Source organism: Pocillopora damicornis, chromosome 1 (genome assembly GCF_964200805.1).
Source record: "Pocillopora damicornis chromosome 1, jaPocDami1.2, whole genome shotgun sequence".
NCBI lineage: Eukaryota > Metazoa > Cnidaria > Anthozoa > Scleractinia > Pocilloporidae > Pocillopora > Pocillopora damicornis.
This window is the reverse complement of record NC_142670.1, coordinates 21,343,679-21,349,981: the sequence shown is the minus strand read 5'-3', so window position 1 is coordinate 21,349,981 and position 6,303 is coordinate 21,343,679. Positions and strand designations below refer to the sequence as shown.

The 6,303-nt window shown below is 39.8% G+C and overlaps 1 pseudogene across 1 annotated transcript in view; it reads left to right on the top strand.

The window, feature by feature from the left end:
• The window catches only part of LOC149052750 (uncharacterized), a 3,413-nt pseudogene extending 1,602 nt beyond the window's left edge, over positions 1-1,811 (top strand). Inside the window, exons 2-4 of the transcript XR_016186352.1 lie at positions 1-1,019; positions 1,054-1,072; positions 1,166-1,811. The exon at positions 1-1,019 is cut by the window's left edge and continues 941 nt beyond it. The product of XR_016186352.1 is annotated as an uncharacterized LOC149052750 (transcript). The remainder of the gene's footprint in view (positions 1,020-1,053; positions 1,073-1,165) is intronic.
• Positions 1,812-6,303: the final 4,492 nt, after the last annotated feature.

The window sequence follows — 6,303 nt, the reverse complement described above, 5'->3', positions numbered from 1 at the left end:
ATTCGCTTCTGCTTGTCCCTTGCGGTAAAGTCACCTTCATGCTATGAGGAACTTCGAAAAAGCAAGGTTTTGGTTCTTCCAAGTCAGCGACGTTTGAAGGACTACCGAAACGCTATAAAGCCACAACGGGGCTTTCAAGAGGAAGTGATTGAGCAACTCAGGACTGAGACTGACTGCTATTTTGATGTACAACGATATGTTGTTCTCCTGTTTTGACGAAATGAAAGTTATGGCAAACCTTGTACTTGACAAGACAACTGGTGAACTGATTGGCTTTACCGATCTTGGAGACCCAAACTTGAACTTTGGAGTTCTTGAAAAGGTTGATGATGTTGCTACGCATGCCCTTGCTTTCCTTGTACGCGGAATTTGTACAGAGCTTAAATTTGGCTTGGCTCACTTTGCCACTACAGGTGCTACTGCTGCTCAGTTGTTGCCATTGTTTTGGGAAGCTGTCTGTATCCTTGAGACCTCTTGCAACTTGTGGGTTATTGCTGCCACATCTGATGGTGCTTCACCCAACAGGAGGTTTTATCGGCTTCACAAGTCACTTGATGGGCAATCAGATAAGGATGTTTGTTATCGTACAACAAATTTGTTTGCACCCCATCGTTATATATATTTCTTCTCGGATGCCCCACACCTGGTCAAGACAACAAGGAACTGTCTGATGCATTCAGGCTCTGGAAAGTCCACAAGATACATGTGGAACAATGGTCTCTCTCTATTGTGGCAGCACATTACACAAATTTTCTATCAAGATTTGGACAATGGTTTGAAACTGTTGCCTAAGTTGTCATTTGAACATGTCAACCTAAATGCATACTCTGTTATGCGAGTGAACCTAGCAGCTCAAGTCCTTAGTGCATCTGTGGCTGCAGTGTTAAAGGAATTTGGGCCACCAGAGGCAGCAGCAACTGCAAAACTCTGTCAAATGGTTGATGGCTTTTTTGATTGTCTGAATGTTCGGAGTACCACAGAATATCAGAGGAAGCGCAAGCCATTCGTAGCCACTTTAGGTGAATAATGTCATTGTTATTGTAAATTTATGAGCAGCAGATGACAATCAATAGTATTAAATGTTACTTTGACAGATACGAGTGTCAGTGTTGACAGCTGAGAGTAGTTGGTGTTACTAACATTTTTGGTTGCCACTTGGTTTCAGGTTTAAGTTTCTACTAAATTTCTTGGAGTATCTGAGGAAATGGAAGGAGAGCACAGAGGAAAGGCCAGGAAACTTCAGCAAGAATGCCAGATCCCGTATGTTCCTTTCCTGGCAGACCTACGAGGGCTTCCAGATAACAGTGTATTCTGCAATTGAGGCAACCAAATTCCTGCTTCATGAAGGGATGGAGTTCGTGCTCACAGAGCGTTTCTGCCAGGACCCAGTGGAGGAATATTTTGGGAACCAGCGCAAACTGGGAAGGCGAAGTGACAATCCAGATATCCGCACATTTGTATATAACAACAACACCATCAGAATCCAGAGGACAGTGTCATGCCAGAGTGGGAACACTAGGGGTAGAAGGGATGCCTGCCATGCATGGGATCAAGTTACACACACCAAGCTTCCATGCAGAAAAAAATTAAAAATTGCTTGACTGTTTCAATACATGTACATTAAACTGGACATAATGGCATTGCAGACAACTGATTTTAGAGCAAGGGTAGAGTGGGAATGTAAAACTCCAAATTTGAATGCTTTTTTACTTTAAAAAACCACCCAAAAGAGTGATATTTCAAGTGGGCAATAATATTGCTAGAAAAGTGGTTGCTCAGGGATTGTATTTTCTCATAATGAGGTACTTCAAACAAAAACAATGTCCGCCACGCCAAGCACAAAAACTCTACCGAACTTAGCAAACACATCTGGACACTCAAGAACGACAACATTGACTATTCTATCTCATGGCGCGTCTTATCATCTAACTCTCCCTACAACAGCTCCAGTAAAAGATGCAACCTCTGCCTAAAAGAAAAATTCCTTATAATTTACCGACCCGACCTCTCATCACTAAATAAGCGTAACGAACTCGTATCTTCATGCCGGCACAGGAACAAAGCGTTGCTACGCAACAGCTGAACTTTAAAGTTTTTAAGTTTACCGCGTATTATGCAAATTTTCCTAGTATATAAACGATAGTCACATGAATATTCTTTCATTAAACCCCTGAAGAGTGAAGCGATTCACGAAACAGGCTTGTCGGGAAATGTAGTTACGTCCTTTTTTCCTCTCATAATATTTATTCTGCTCTGCTTCAACGTATTGAGCACTGTTCCACGCGAAAATCGACTCGCAAACTTCCTATATATATATATATGTATACGAATAACCTAATTTAAAAATTATAAGATAATTAACCATATTTATCATCTGAAAAAAAATAAACAGGGTTATAACCTTGTTTAAAAAGATACGTTTTTAAACGTCTTTTCAAACTGTCAATTGAAGAACTAGATCTTATTCCAAGTGGGATCGAGTTTCATAGTCCTGGTGCCGCCACAGGAAACGTTCTCTTTCCACAAGTCTTCAGTCTTGCTTTTGGGGTCGCCAGAAGGTATTGAGAGGACGACCTTTCCCTTTAGAGTTTCCCTTTGGAGGTGCAATAATTAAGTAAATCACTGATGCAGCAAGGCACTGCTCCATTGACAGCTTTGTAGACCAGTGAAAGAACTTTATAAACTATATAGTGACGGACAGGAAGCCAGTGGAGCTCCTTTAGGATAGGGGTCATGTGATTAAATTTCTTAGTACGTGTAACAATTCGAGCTGCTGTATTGTAAACGGATTGCAATTTTGAAAGTAGATGCTGAGGTAGACCATAGAGCAGTGAGTTGCAGCTGTCTAATATTGAATTAATAAAGACGTGAACAGCAATTTTCTCCTCTTTGACTACTCAAACATACAAACCATACACGCAACACACGTTTTCTCGTACCCATTATCGCCATAACCCCATTTGAACAAGTCCTCGTTGTGCCAGATTTGGAATTCTTGGTTCTTCTTCACCGTCAGGGGGATAGACAAATTATCAAAAAGCAGATGTAGCAATTTGGTTGTGGCCCAAGGCGGGCTGTGAAACTTGCTGTCCCAATAATCTGATAGGAAATCACTCTTTTGAAGAGGAAGATGACGGTTTTTGTCAGTTATCAACGTGGACATTTGGTTAGGAATGAGACGGCTCCAATGGCATCCCCATTTGGATTGATAGCTCGGGTTCGAGAATGACAGGTCACGTAACCAGATTTGTACGTTAATATGAATGTGATGATGTTATCCGCTTTGGAAGTTCTGAAGAAACCATACAAATCATCTCTTGCTCCAAAGCAAACTGTAGATGGCGTCATCTGTATCCATCTTACTGTTGGGAAGAGAACCAACACATATGTGATGAATTGATTTTGAACAAAAGAATGTGAGTTGGGTAAAAATGATAAACAGCAGGACAGCCAGCCGCTTAGTCAGACAGTTGGATAGGAAGGCAGGAGGGACAAAAGGGGCTTCAGACATCTGGAGGAGCAGACGGACAAATGGCTGGCTGAATAGGACTGGCATTTGGATTCATCGATAGATAACTTAAAGGGTGAGGTAGAGTTTTCATAAAAGTATTTCACCAAATGCAAAATGCTTTTTTACCTACCGTTTCTTTCCTCGCAATTGGTGCCCTTGTTATCAGGCGGGCAAAGGCATCTGTAACCTTTGTCTGTAAATCCTGTCTGACAAGTGCCATTATGTTGGCATGGAGTCTGTCCACAAGTGCTCTAATGTGAAAACGAGGTTTAAAAGCAGATATATGCCAATTGAAGTGGCAAGTGGTAATGATACTTTGACATGAAAATTGAAATGTCACATGAGATCAAATCAACCGACCAAGCGGCCAGGCAACAAATCAACCATACAAACCAATTACAAACAAACATTGCGCAACCAGCCAAACAACATGCTAGCGAAACAACTTACCATCGAAATATATTTACAAGCTAAACGATCCGAGGTTGAGCCAACTTTTTATACTAATCTACCAAATGACAAGGAATGTTATTCGCATGGTCATGATAGGATACCAGCCAACCAACAAAAATCACCAAACGAAGGATAAACGAAAAACAGAAATAGCATAAGAATGTACTCACCATTGTTCCTTTATATCTTTAGTTTGTTCGCGACTTGAGATCCTGAGGATGTTCATTGTGTGTGGAATTATTCAGTTCGCATTTTGTGATCACCGGAGATCCGCTGGTCACTAATTCGTTATAGCTGACGCGGTTGGGTTCCATGTAGCATAGAGCTGAGCAGAAGTCTTGCACAGGGATTCTACGGCTCGTATCAAGTGGTTTAGGAGCCGTTTGCCAGGGAAAGCAAAATAAGATGTAAATTCCATCTTGCGACAGAAATCTTTGGGAAATTGAATCGGATTTGATTAGCACCATTTATGGTTTACATCTAGACAGGTAAGGAACCAGTTGCGTTTTTTAGGGACTAAGCAAAGCCAATGGAGTAATGAAACTTACGAGTTGTATAAGTGACAAAACATAACAGTTTCGCCTCTCTCTCCTCCACGACTAGTCGTAACCATTATAACGTCCTCAAATGACTTTGTTCTTTTAGCTGCTTTATTTTAGCACTAATTAGTCTGTAGAGTTGTAATCGGACAGGGCAGTTTGACATTCAACTTTATCGGACAGTCAATTTGACACCTGTAATCGGACAGTTAAAGCAGCTAATCAAATTAAGTCCACTCCTCCAAATCCCCCAATCACGGCGTTGATTGTAATAACCGCAGCAAAAACTACTTACCCCACAAAACAGTGTCTCTACCGAAGGTATTTTCTCAAGTAAATGTACATGAATTTGTTTTCTTCCTAAATTGTAATGGTTATGAGCAATCGGTGACGGGACTTTGTGTCATCCAACTCGATCCTCAATCATGCTCATGAGTGAGAGAAATTAGACTCCACTCGGTCCTATTACAATCATAAATTCAATTTACTTGCAACACTATAGCAGTATGGATATAGTTTACGATCAAGAAAATTGGAGCAAAACACACTGAATCGTGTATTTCATTAGAAATGAGAATTATTTGAAGTTAAAACCATTTCTAACGCGTCTAGGGAATTTTCGACCCCATATTTTACTTGATATTGAATACAATATGTTTGAATTCGCTTTTGCTAATGAGCATCGATGAAGACACATATCTATGTTTCTTTGAAAAGTCAATTGGGAATTCTTAGCATACCGGTAATTTGATATAATCGGGTGCTGGCCTAATTTGAAAGAAGCAAAATTCCAGTGTTGAGCTTTATTATAAGAAGCCAGTCTGAGGTAAACCCTCTGAATTTTTTTGTTTTGATTGAGAGGGCTTTTTGATATCCTTGATTTGGTGATCTCACTGGTTAGTTCAATTCATGTGCATGAGACATTAAGTCCATGCCTGCTGTGAACTTTAAAATTTCACTTAATTACTCGTAAAGAGAGAAACTCCATCAGGGTGATTAGCGTAAAGAGAAGAACAAGAAGAGAAGACTGAAGAAGAGTCTTGTTGCCTCTCGATAGCGGGGAGTTTTGTCACCCACTAGTTTCTCCTGTCCTTGCATTGTAACAAAACTAACCAGGAGTCAGTTTTAACTTTAATCATACAGTTGGAAGAATTGCATTTTTTATGCGTGGGCTGTTATTGGCGGCTTAGAATTTGAGCTGTTTTAATAACACTAAACAGAAAAAAATGTGTTGTTATTAGTTACCAATTATAATTATATCGATTGTATAGTTTAATTTTGTCTCAGAGATACCAATTCTGTGGAATTTCTTGAAAAGATCTTTTCTAAGTGACCAAAGGGACAATTGATCAAAGAAGCCGTTTCTCTCAGAAATTCGTCTTGATAAATTCAAGAGGAAAGCTCATTAAAAAAATTGAGATTATTATCCAATCAAACCTAAATAATGTAAAGGTATATAAGGTGTCAGAAGGCGATTGATGTCTCAATAAAGGAATGAGATAACTCAACAAATCACCCTCTCACTTCCTAAAGTTCGGAAACCCCTCCGAAGATTATCGATTATTCACACGAAGGAATATGATGAATATTGCGTTTCAACAACACTAGCGACAGTACCTTTAACAATGCTGGTCGTCGTTTCGGACCTCTTTCTGGTGTTGTTTTGTTTTTTAGGAATGGCTTGTATAAGAGCTTCTAGCGTAGACAGCATTGAGATTTTAGCCATTTCACTTAACACACTTTCCTACAAGATTCACTTGTTAAGGTATAATTTAATCGAATTAAGGAATACTATGCTCC